Source organism: Protopterus annectens, chromosome 10.part0 (genome assembly GCF_019279795.1).
Source record: "Protopterus annectens isolate FY-2018-M chromosome 10.part0, PAN1.0, whole genome shotgun sequence".
Taxonomy (NCBI): domain Eukaryota; kingdom Metazoa; phylum Chordata; order Ceratodontiformes; family Protopteridae; genus Protopterus; species Protopterus annectens.
Window position 1 is genome coordinate 129,567,459 of NC_056744.1, and position 13,971 is coordinate 129,581,429.

Sequence of the window (13,971 nt, forward strand, 5' to 3'; positions counted from 1 at the left end):
GGACACAGGTGGAAACAACAGGGTGAATTTCCAGTTACCCATCCAGTCATCTAAATTACACTTAAAAAGGGCCAACAAGGGGCTTTTTGTTTAACATGAATTGGAAGTTTGCTCCAAAAGTAGACCAACCTCTGTGAGACAAATCTGTGTCTCCAGAAAGTTCTGTTGATATCACATACCAGGTTAAGGTTCTTTGACAGAGTGACCCATGTGCCATTTGACTTGCAATTGTGCAGCATTTCCATTAAAGCTGGGTCAAAATTGCTCTGTATTCAAGGTACAGGTCACCTCTGAGCAGTCTGTATGACACAGAGTAAAGTGAAAATTATTTCAATCTGTCTACATAAGACAGATGCTGACGACCCTGAATTTTCTTTGTAAGGAACCTTTATATCTCTCCAATTGCTGCTGCAGGTGTTTGGAAAAGAACATAGCAAAGGGAGCATTATACTCTATTAATGGCCTGATGAAGGAAGACTTTCTCTTTGAAACACTTGCACTGCATGAGTTGAAAGGATTACAGTTCTTTTTTTTTAAATTGATATTGTTCTAAAAAATTCTCCATATACTATCCTGTTTCAAACAAACCCCCGGATTTACTAATCTTCCGTGCAGGACTAACCTAGTCCTGCACGGAAACTGCAGTTGAAGAGGAGGACAGCAGCAAGCCATGCATATTAATGAAGGTGCGCTGCCTGAACTCCTAATGCTACACGGGGATGGACGCGTGCAGGGGGTGTGTCTGAGAGCAGAGTTCTCAGAATAAACACGCCCCTGCAAAGTAGAACAGAAGAATGCGCAAATAAATGAGCGAGACAGCTCACAAGTGTCGGCATATCCCCACAAACAGTCCCCATGTGTTCAACATCAACAGTACAGTCAAATAAAATGAAGAAACCCTATTATTTATTTTTTTTAAAACGCCGAGTACAGCTAACCGTAGGTGTGTGGGTTTGCCCATCTCCTAGCTATGGTTAAAGCAGCTGAAAAATCTGAAAAAGATAACAAGGAATATATATAAAAATGAAACAGCACAGCAATAGTGGTGTGGTTAGAGCATCTGCCTAATGAGCAGGCATTCCCGGTTCAAGTCCCACTGCAGCACAAATCATTTCCCACGAGAAATCTGTATATGAACATAATTTTGCATTTTGCCATATAACCTACAGAATAACTATTAAATGTGAACTGGAGTACTGCATGAAATGTACATGTGAAGTGTTACTGTCATAATGAATAATGCACAAATAAGCAGCGGTAAGCATGTCCAAGTGCGTTTGCGCAGGGGCAAGCATTGCCCACACAGAGTAAGTAAAGTAGAAGCTAATGAGTGTAAGAAATTGTAACCAGTGGTTAGCAGTGCTTACCATCGCGCAAACCCACTTACAACTGCTTTAAAGTGCCTTAATCACTCTGGATCCAACGGCCCAAGTTCTACCCAGCAACAAAATAAACTGCCTCAGCAAGGCTCATACCCAAAACCCTGTACACTATAGTCACAGTAGTTAACCACTAAGCCATCATAGCAATAGATAAGTGAGATTAAGGACATACATGCCCAAACTGCTGAATGAATAAACTTAACAAACACAATATGTATGTGTTGTACAAATGTAAATTCATCAAACTAGGTAATAAATTGTGGATAAAAGATAAGCCATATTTAATTAATGAGAAATTCAATTGTGAATCTAAGGGGGTGGTGTATGTTGCATGTTGTGAAATATGTCTATCATACTATATTGGAAAAACGGAAAGGAAAATTAGACAAAGAATATATGAGCACCAATATTTTATTATTAGGGGGGATATTACAAATGCACGGGCGAAACATATAATTGGTAACCCAAACCATACGTTCTCCTATACAGTTATACAACAAGTGAAATGTGAGATGAGAGGTGGACCATGGCAGCTTAAATTAGAGGAGAACGAATTAATGTGGCAAATTCGAACATCAGCACATATTCCACCAGGTTTAAATGAATAAGCATCAATTAAAAGTATTTTGAAGTTAAAAGCTTTGTTTAGATAGACAGCAGACAAATTCATGAATATATGAATATATAAAATTATAAATTTACATGTGTATAATATTATTTTACAAATATAAAATAATGTGGGCAGTATTAAATAACACACATACAACACATATAATGCCTAGTAGATTTGGTGGGTTAAAGTAGAAATATAAAAGCACATATATACGTATGCTTGTAATGCCACCTATTCAGGGGATGTGGTTGTTTAAAATGAATTAATGATTGTATTAGTGAAGTAGAGGTGGCAGTTTTGTAGAAATGGACAAACACATTTTTTGTAGACATTGTTATTGTTATGAGTCATAACATTGAAGCATGGGTGGGATGATAAGCGTTTGGAAGTGTGTGTTATCCAAGTGTCAATGATATTATATGCGACTTTTAATATTAATAATATATAGGCAGGCTTAAAAATTGATGATGCTGCTTTTTTGAGGGCTTTATAATGGTTTTATAATTAAGGTTTGCACTAATAAGTGATGCCAAGGCTGTTATTATTATTATTATTATTATTATTATTAATAACAAATAGTAAAAAATAGTAAAAATATAAGTTTAAAAAATATTTTTCAATTTTTAATTTTAACATTGTTGTATTAAATGTTTCCTAAATGTGGGTTGTGGATAGCTTAAGATTAGTTCAAGCTTTTTTAGTATTAATGAATGCTATATTTTAATGCTTTTAAATTGAAGTAAGAATTTTTTATAAAGTAATTGGTTTTGTTAATAGAATAATTGATGTTTAGATTAGTATATAAGGCGAGGATGTTAGAGCTGTTTTTTGTCTGAAGAAGTTGGGGCTTTGACCCCTTCGAAAGCGCTTACATTAAATGGGAATTTTAATACTCACTGCTCGTTGAGTCACCTCCTTTGGATTACGCTTGCTTTTGGGTGTGTGTTTATTAAGGTCATACATCCCATACACCAACATGGATTTATATATATATATATATATATATATATATATATATGTGTGTGTGTGTGTGTGTGTGTGTGTGTGTGTGCAGCAATATATATATATATATATATCTATATATATATATATATATATATATATATATATGTATATATATATGCATGCATTTTACATATATATATATATATATATATATATATATATATATATATATATATGTGTGTGTGTGTGTGTGTGTATGCAGCCATATACATATATGGACTATGATGTTTGCAGATGACATTGTGATCTGTAGTGAGAGTAGAGAACAGGTGGAGGAGACCCTGGAGAGATGGAGATATGCTCTAGAGAGAAGAGGAATGAAGGTCAGCAAGACTAAGACAGGATATATGTGTGTGAATGAGAGGGAGGATAGAGGAATGGTGAGGATGCAAGGAGTAGAGGTGGCAAAGGTGGATGAGTTTAAATACTTGGGATCAATAGTTCAGAGTAACGGAGAGTGTGGAAGAGAGGTGAAGAAGAGAGTACAGGCAGGATGGAGTGGGTGGAGAAGAGTGTCAGGAGTGATTTATGATAGCCGAGTACCAGTAAGAGTGAAAGGGAAGGTCTACAAGCGGGTAGTGAGACCAGCTATGTTATATGGGTTGGCATTCACAAAAAGGCAGGAGTCTGAGCTGGATGTGGCAGAGTTAAAGATGTTAAGATTTGCACTGGGTGTGACGAGGGAGGACAGGATTAGGAATAAGTATATTAGAGGGTCAACCCAGGTTGTAATGTTTGGAAACAAAGCCAGAGAGGCAAGATTATGTTGGTTTGGACATGTGCTGAGGAGGGATGCTGAGTATATTGGGAAAAAGATGCTAAGGATGAAGCTACCAGGTAACAGGAAAAGAGGAAGGCCTAAGATAAGGTTTATGGATGTGGTGAGAGAGGACATGCAGGTGTTTGGTGTGACACAGCAAAATGCAGAGGACAGGAAGAAATGGAAACAAATGATCCGCTGTGGCGACCCCTAATGGGAACAGCCGAAAGAAGATGATGATGATGATGATATATATATATATATATATATATATATATATATATGTATATATATATATATATATATATATAGACATATCTATCTATCTATATATATACATATATGTATATATATATAGTATATATATATATATATATATATATATATATATATATATATATATATATATATATATATATATATATATATATATATATATATGTGTGTGTCTGTGTGTGTGTGTGTGTGTGTGTGTGTGTGTGTGTAGATATACACAGATATACAGCTATGATAGGAAACAGCACACAAGAATAACAAATGTTCACAGGCTATGCCAATGGAAGTGAGGGGCCCAAGCAAGAAACATGTAACACGTAGCATGATCCCCCCCCCCAGCTGGACAGAGGAAACATACAAACCCACAAACAATGTAAACAGTCCCCTGCTCCCCACACCACAGGCAGTATACAACCGGGGGGGGTACACAGTGCACCCGTGAAATCTAATTTTGGAACACAGACAGGAGCGTCCCTTGTGGGACGCCCCAAAAATTGACATATCATGGAAGGAAGCTAATATGGCGACCATTCTGGCCAGGGTGTATACATACTCAGAATACAAGGGTGGGAAAGCCTGATGACCCATGGGTCGAGACAACATATGACATGGGTCCCGTGAAGTGGAGAGTGGGCAGCATGTAGTGGTGTGTTCAGACCCGACCTGCACCCAGAGTAAGGATGGATGCTGTAGAGGAGGTGCGGGTGGGGGAACTATGGATAGCTAGTTATGGGTCTAGGTGTGCAGGTGTTGGCTGATGTGGGTCTATACAGACAGCCCCAGGGATGTAAGCAAAAGTATTCAATGGGCAGAGGCGTCACCCAATGAGCAGCAAATTCTAATCTACATGGCAAGGAACAAAATAACCAGATGTAGATGTATATATGTAGAGGTATGTGTGTGTGTATATCTACCCATTGCTACATGGATATATACCTCTCCCTCTCCATAGTACAAATGTATACATACAGAGACAGAATACATATACATACCCACATATAGATATATACATATGCAGACACCCATACACCCATATGTCATTAGATATATATATATAGACAGCAATATATAAATATATACATGTATACATACATATACAGATATATGTGTATATATATATATATATATATATATATATATATATATATATATATATGTGTGTGTGTGTGTGTGTGTGTGTGTGTAAATATACACATGTATATAGCTAGGATATGATACAGCAGTTACGAATTACATATGTTCACAGGCCGTGCATATGGGGGTGAGGGTCAAATCAACAAAGGTGTAACACATTGCATCAACCCCCCCCCCCAGCTAGACCGGTGAAACATACAGACACACAATAAAAGTAAACACACCACTGCTTCCCGGACTACAGGCAGGATACTACCAGTGGGAGAGACCTGCCAAGTCCAATCTTGAAACAAAGACATGTATGTCCCTTGCGGGACGCCCAAAAAGTTAAACATATTTGGGTTTTCTGCCAATGTCAAATGGCAGGCCACGCATGTTTCCAGTTTACAAGGTAGGGGAAGCCTGATGATCCATGGGGTGGACAACATAAGTGATGGGTCCCGAGAAGTGGGGAGTGGGTACAGTGTACAGGTGTGGCCAGACCCAACCTGCACCTGGAGTAAGGAAGAGTGCCAAAGAGGATGTGTGGATTGGGAACTATGGGTAAGAGATTATGGTTCTAGCTGAGCAGGTGTAGACTGGAGTGGGTCTATGTGGACTGCACCAGGGATGTAAGCAATAGTGTGCATTGGGCAGGGACGCCCCCCAATGGACAGCCACTCCTGCTATGAGTCCCACTGCAGCACAGTCTAGTGTACGTGGCAAAGAATGGAATAACCAGATGTAGATGAACAGCTGTAGACATGTGTGTGTGTATATATACCCATACCTACATGGAGTGAAACCTCCCCCTCTCTGTAGTACAAATGTGTACAAACAGAGACAGACTATAATTAAACACCCACATATAGATATATACATATGCAGACACCCATACATCCATATGCCGTTAGACACACACACACATATATATATATATATATATATATATATATATATATATATATATATAGATATATATATACAGCAATATATATATATATATATATATATATATATATATATATATATATATATACACAAATACAGATATATACATATATATGTATATAGATATGTAGAAATATATATGTTTATATGTGTGTAAACATACACACACATATATATATATATATATATATATATATATATATATATATATATATATATATATATATATATATAGATATATATATATCTATATATATATATATATATATATATATATATAGCTAGGATATTAATTGAATTATGTATTTAAATCACATCTGTTAACCGGGTAAGTCTGGCTGAGCTTCTGGCTCATTTACAGTAGAGTCCCGGGGAATAAAGCTCCTCAGGACTAGTAAACAGTTTGTTAAATACTAGTATACAGCATATATATATATATATATATATATATATATATATATATATATATACATATATATATATAGATATTTATAGATATGATACACCAGTTAAGGATTACATATGTTCACAGGCTGTGCCAATGGTAGTGAGGGTCCAGTCATCAAATGTGCAACACGTAGCATCAACCCCCCTCCCACCTAGATGGGTGAAACATACAAACACATGATACAAGTAAACACACCACCACTTCCCAGACCATAGTTTCATAGTTTCATAGTTTAGTACTATGCTATCTGCCCTGGGGCATTTGTAAGCTTAGCCATAGTGATGTGGCTTTTGCCACCCCATGAAATGGTACAAAAATGTACAGAATAAATTTAGAATACTGTACCTCTGTCTAGTAGTGACACAGTGAAGGTCCCCTTATATAATAGAATTAGTTTACTGTGCCCCTGTCTAGCAGTGACACAGATGTGACCCATGGGCAGGATACTGCCAGTGGGAGAGACCTGCCACGTCTAATCTTGAAACAAAGACGTCAATGTCCCTTGTGGGACACCCCCAAAAATTAATGATAATCGGAGTCAGTCCCTGTAACGATTTTTCCAACCAGGCTGTATACCTACACGGACCAGTAGGTTGTGCAAGCCTGATGACCCATGGGTCGAGACAACATATGACATGGGTCCCGACACGTGGAGAGTGGGCAGTGTGTAGTGGTGTGGTTAGACCCCACCTACACCCACAGTAAAGATGAGTGCTATAGTGTAGGGCCAGGTGGGGGAACGATGGGTATGCAATTATGGGCCTAGGCGTGCAGGTGTTGGCTGGCACAGTTGTATTTGGACCTCTCTGGAGATGTCAGTAACATTGTGAATTGGGCAGAGTTTATGCCCATACCTCTCAACCTCTAAGAGCTAAACCACTGGACAGAACCTAAACCATTGGGAGGACAAATAGGGACAGAAAGCACATATTCCACTTGCAACCTTAGAAAGCTGATAGAATAATAGGTTATGCTTTAGCATGACATGTCTGAAGGATGTGGAGTCGTAAACCCAATTACTTATCTGTATTTAATGGTGTCATTTCCCAGGTATTTGCCAGACAGGTGCGGATAGCAAGAGGAACACACCAATATTATGAAGCAGACTCTGGACAGGCCACGGATTCTGTACAGTCAACAGGCATGCTTACACCTAATGGGCAGCCATTCCCGATATGGGTTCCACCACAGCACAGTCCAGTGTACATGGCAAAGTACGGTATAACCATATGTGTTGTTGCATTACCCACTACACAACACCTATGAACACAGGGTTGCAACACCCCACTGTAGGCATGTAAGACGATGTAACAGGCATTGAAATGTACTATTGAAGTCCTCACCCCCACCCAGGGGTGTGAGTGTCTGACGCAAACACCAAATGTAGTGCATATGCACAGCTGTTGTTATAGACAACATGGCCAGCTGTGGACCTTTCCTGCAGCCATCCTACACATCCCTGGATAATCCCCCTACTAACACCCCCCTTTGTGCCCCATGCACACCATGTACCTATCAGACCCTGTTCCATTCCTCTTAATGTCTATGGGTACACGTTGGTGACACCCTCTTCCCCCACTATATTGCCAGTATCTGGAACCCCAACCCACATGTAGTATCACAGCTGTCCCACAGGGCACATGTAGCTAACACAAGAAGGAACACCACAAGAACACCTAGAGCAGCACAGGCTCACCACCTTGCGAAACCCCCCCCAACCTCACACTCTATACCACGACATCAACTACTGATACCGACATCTCTTGTCCTGCCTCGCATACAAATCCCAACATCCGACGTACCTTCCCTATTGCTCCCCATCCAATTATACCTACGGGCTACTGTACAGTTACAATGTCACCACCACTACCTACCTACCTACTCCCTAGCTATTCACCTCTACTGTACCACACAGGTATGGAATATGTACACCTACCCCGAATACCTGCATGTAACCTATCCTGACCTGTGAAACAGGAATCCAACCTCACCTTAAACTGACCTTTGTCAACAGTCATACCTGACATGTAAACCTGACCTAAGCATGGATAATACTGGCAGTTTAACATAAACTAAGCATGTTTAATGGGGGACGTAGCTATGTTATGTCTATTACCCTCTATGAATGTGATCACCCCAGTATTAATTGATACGTAGCTGGGGTCAATGTGGAGCTCTACATCTCGGACCACCACTGACAATGGACAGTCCGAGTGTCCTGGTTGACAGATGTGAACAAAATGCACGACGTTGTGCGTGTGTATGCGGGAGCAAGCAGGTGTAAGCCTATTTGGCCGCAAGTATGCGAGTATCACACTTGTGAAGCAATGTAGAGGCTAACTAAGGGCAAGACGCCGCAACCAGAGGTCAGTAATGCTGTGCTATGCTCAAACAAGTGCATACCCGCCTACAAATGTTCTACAGTGCCTCAGTCACTCTGTAGCCAACAGCTGTTGTTGTGGCCAGTAACAAAATAATCTGCACTGCCAGATTGCAAACCCCTGACCCTGCACACTATAGTAAACATGAGTTCCACTATGCTATGGTGGATACACATTCAGCTGCTGTGATTACAAACACATCATCCAGCACAGGCATCCAACAATATAGGAAATGTATATAAGTGTGTAGATTAAAACCAGAACACGTGTCCATTGTACAACCACAGTATTATGAGCAATCTATGTGCAGCACAGAACAGTGTCTGTCCAATCATACTGTGAGAACAGTAGTCCTACATAATACCGAAGGGAATAATGATATACGGTGCACACTGTGGGGGCATGTGAGCATGCTTCATGCACAGTATGTCACACCTGGGGCATTGGTACTGTGGAACCGGGAGATGAGGCTGGCCAGGTGTGTGAGCAAACTGCTGCTACACAATACCCTGGCAGGATTCTACCAGTGGCAGGAACACTGCAGACCAGCTAGGTCTACTCCTAACACAACAACAGGTCCATCCCTGATGGGATGAACCAACAGTTGTGGGTCACATCGATATCACCACCAGTATTGGAGGAAGATCAGGGGAAGGCTGTTATATAGGTGGACTATACGGATGAGGAGCCTGCAGATGCTTGGGTAGGGACAGTATACTGGAGGTGTACCGAGACATGCAGAGAGGGAAATGTGTGGAGGTGTAGTATGGATGGCTGCTGTGCACGTGGAGCTTGGGGGCCGGGGGAAAGAGACATGTGTATGTCATTATGGTAGACATATGTAAACAAAGCAAAACAGCAATAGTATAGTGGCCAGAGCATCCGCCTAATGCGCACGCATTCCCGGGTCGAGTCCCACTGTAGCACATCCCATTTTCCATGTGATATCCGTATGTTACCTTCGTTGTGCTGTATAACCTACTAAGTAACATCTATATTTGCACAGGATTAATGCCTTAAATGCACATGTGAAGTGTCATACTGACTAAGGCACTAGTAAGCATGTGTATATGCGCATAACAACAGTAGTATGCATGGATACACAGTGGTAAGTGTGTGCATGTGTATTCGCGCGGGGGTAAGCATTGCCTACATAGATTGAGCTAAGCAGATGCTAGCTGAGTGTAAAGTAATGCAACCTGAGCTTAGTATTGCTTAGCTCTGCGCATATACGCCCACACCCACATATGACCGCTCAAATGTCCCTTACTCACTCTGTATCTGACAGCTGGTGTTTTGCCCTGAAACACAATATACAGCCTGTGGAAGGGCCACACCCGGGATGCTGCACATCATACACTATGTGATGTACCATTAAACCATGACAGATGTACATCACCACTCATTCCATATACATATCCTCCAGCACAATCAGTCAACAGCACAGGGAATGCAGTAATAACACACCACACAATCTCTTAATGCATGAATCATGGACATAGTGCACCATAATGTGGGTACATATAGGGATATCTGTCATATCCTGCTCTAATACACTTCAAACATTGCAAGTTACATGGTTATATGTGGTAGAACACATATATTACTGGAGATGATATGTCTGAAACACGTACATGTCTGCACAAATGACAGACCTCAGTCCTAAGGTCATCCATGTCAATTGCCTAGAGAATGAGGTACAGGCCACACATATAGACCGAACATGTATGCACATATGGACAGCTATACATCTGTTAATGTAGAGAGATAGACAGCTATAGGTATATATATGTGTATGTATGACTCACAAATAACCATATAACAGCAATCTTACAGAGACAGATTAATATGTTCACTATATATATATATATATATATATATATATATATATATATATATATCTACATACATACATATATATATATATATATATATATATATATGTATACATATACATAGCTAGAGCTATATCAATGTCCAGTTCTCTCCCTCTGTATAAGGGGGTGTAACATATGTACTTATGCAGATATACATAAAAAAAAAAAAAAAATATATATATATATATATATATATATATATCTGTGTGTGTATATACAGATAGACATGTGTATATGATTTCCACATGGGAACAGACTCCTGGCCCACTTCGTACGATATAACTGTCCATGAGTGCAGTTAATGGGGGTGGGGGCACACATGAGGGACACCTGGTAATTACTGCAATGTAACCCCCCCAGCCCTAACGGATATGCTGTGCAAACCGATATCCAGCACATGCAGTACTTGACAGCAGGACTCACCACAACAGAGCTACAATGCTCCAACAGTTATCCATGTCACTTGTACATGTCAGGCCAATATCTGTAACATATCATGCAGATAGGCCTTTGTACCGTAGGGAATGTATTATGTTGAAGGCCTACACATTACGACGGTACAGATATGCACACACATCCATACATTGACAATCATGTGCATTAATATATATATATATATATATATATATATATATATATATATATATATATATATATATATATCTTTATATAGATATGATAAATGGGATATATGGGTACATACACATATACACAGACAAAGGGTATTAGTAGCCATACATGTGTAGCAGTAGTGTGAACGTACTGGGTGGAATGCATATCCCCAGCCACAAGCCCTGTAACCAGTGCCTGTGACATGTGTGGTGTGGCAACCAGCCCCACAAAGGGGATACTTACATTGCACATATACCCACTCACAGTTCAAAGGATATGACACGACACACAGGTATGTATACACAGACAACTTTTATTTGTGTACCATACAATAATGTATGCCATTTCTGGTAGCACATGGCTGTTGATGTATATAACCAGTGATGTATGCAAGGCCCACACATAACAGTGGATGCAGACAGTGCGAATATATATCATACTATGGTGTTCAGGCTAAGCCCTTCAATTTGTACAACATTTGACAATGGATTTGCCTGCACAATATGTAACAGTTGACAATATCAGATGTAGTTCAGCAGCCTCCAATTACACCCTGTCGTCAAGGCCTAGGGGGACATTCATTACTTGTGGTAATGTCAATGTATCTGTCACAGGTATGCTCCCTGGCCAACAAATGTTGTGGGTGTCCACGCTATGACTGGGATGATAGTAGGAATGCTAGCAGTGGTGAATGATAGGCCATTACCTAACAACCCATACCCGTATCACAGCAAGAAAAAGGCTGCCATATATGTGGAGGACAAAGGCAGGAATGTTGGGCCATACCTGCAATATTGCAGTAACACACCCTGGAATATGCTGGTGTTACAGCATGTGTTGCAACATACCCTTATGCAGGAATACGACATCAGGTACACAAATGGATATAACCATGTACTGCTAGCACACAACACACACACTGCCAGTGTAATATCCGACACAGGACCTGTATGGTGATCAGACAACACATGCTAGGCACACCTCTGTCCAGCTAGAGGATGGGCCACAGTAGTGAGCTATGCAGACAGACTGCAGTCCAATGTACACTAGTATGTACACACACACACACACACACACACACACACACACACACACACACACACACACACACACACACACACACACCCTGTAACACCAGTACTATGCATAGCATTACACCACTCTACTCACAGTCTGTCTGTATGTCCTGATCCTCCTACATATATGTGGCTGCCCTGAGTGTGCAGGTACTCCTGTAAGAGGTATTGTTACCTGCTGTCTGTAACACTGATGCCCACACACAGGAAGGATGTCTATCACACAGGGAATATACAGGGAATACACCCACATGATGTAGGGATTCATAGTGGGTGGTTGCCATGACAGTGGTAATTGGAAGTACTACACATGTGTAGTCATATATATATCTATAGCTATCTGGATACGTACATGTCCATATCATCCCACCATATGTCCTGGACATGGAGTGTAGCCTTACCCCAGCCCCTATAGTCCCAATGTAGTAGTTCAGGGGGATGTCTGGTATGTATAGCTGGTATATTAGTAGACATTTGCTACTGTCATTGGGATTGTTGTCACAGACACAGTGTGTGTGGAAGGTGACATATGCTCATAACATGTGTGCCATTGGCTACTGGCAGATATCCTAAGGTTATCATAGTACAGTACCTGCATATATAGCAGGCTCAACAGCCATGTCACAGCATAGGGTAGGCTACACCTGTGTGACAATGCATAACCACAACCAATGTGAACACAACCACAGCCACATATGGTATGCTAGCATACTAGTACAGTATATGGATTATCTGTCCTACACCAGCCTCATATGTGCCACTCACAGCATTACCCTACATATACTGGGCTGCTACACAGTCCATTCTGATGGCTGTCTGTGGTATGGATGTCAAAGGAAAAATATACTTTAAAAATGATCAAAACACGGTAGGTTCAGGTTAAGGCACTTTAATCTTGCAGCAAGGAGACAAAAATGTGCTAATACAGAGTTTGTCTAACCAGAAACAGGAAATGCATTCATTTTTATAGGTTATCAAATTAATCCTGTCCTACCATGCTGACATAACGAATTACCACCTTTTGGTCATCATCTGCTGACCAGCTTTCCCATGATTTTCTGCTGATTTAAACAATTTTTATGTGAAACATCCTGAGGAAAACAACATGGCCTTGGTTACTTTCAGTTAGATACTTGTTATGTTACATTCAAGATACTATTGCTAAATCGTACACAATGCTAGCAGTTCATTTCTCTAAAAAGTCTTTGTTTAACTTATCTCTAACTACTACAGCTGCAGAGGTTCCCATCCTCTGAACAAAGCTGTCTGTCTGAAATCATTACATTTATTCAATGGTATATTGTCTATTCATATGCTTCTGACCTAGCAGATTAACACCTGTTTTTCAGGTACATTTCTACAAGGCATAAACAAGAATATTGCTGTGCTAGCAGTTACTAGGTCAGAGGGCAACTTGCAAGTTTCAGTAAGCATGCTGCAGTTTCAATAAGTATTATTTTCGGCCTCGTATGAAACT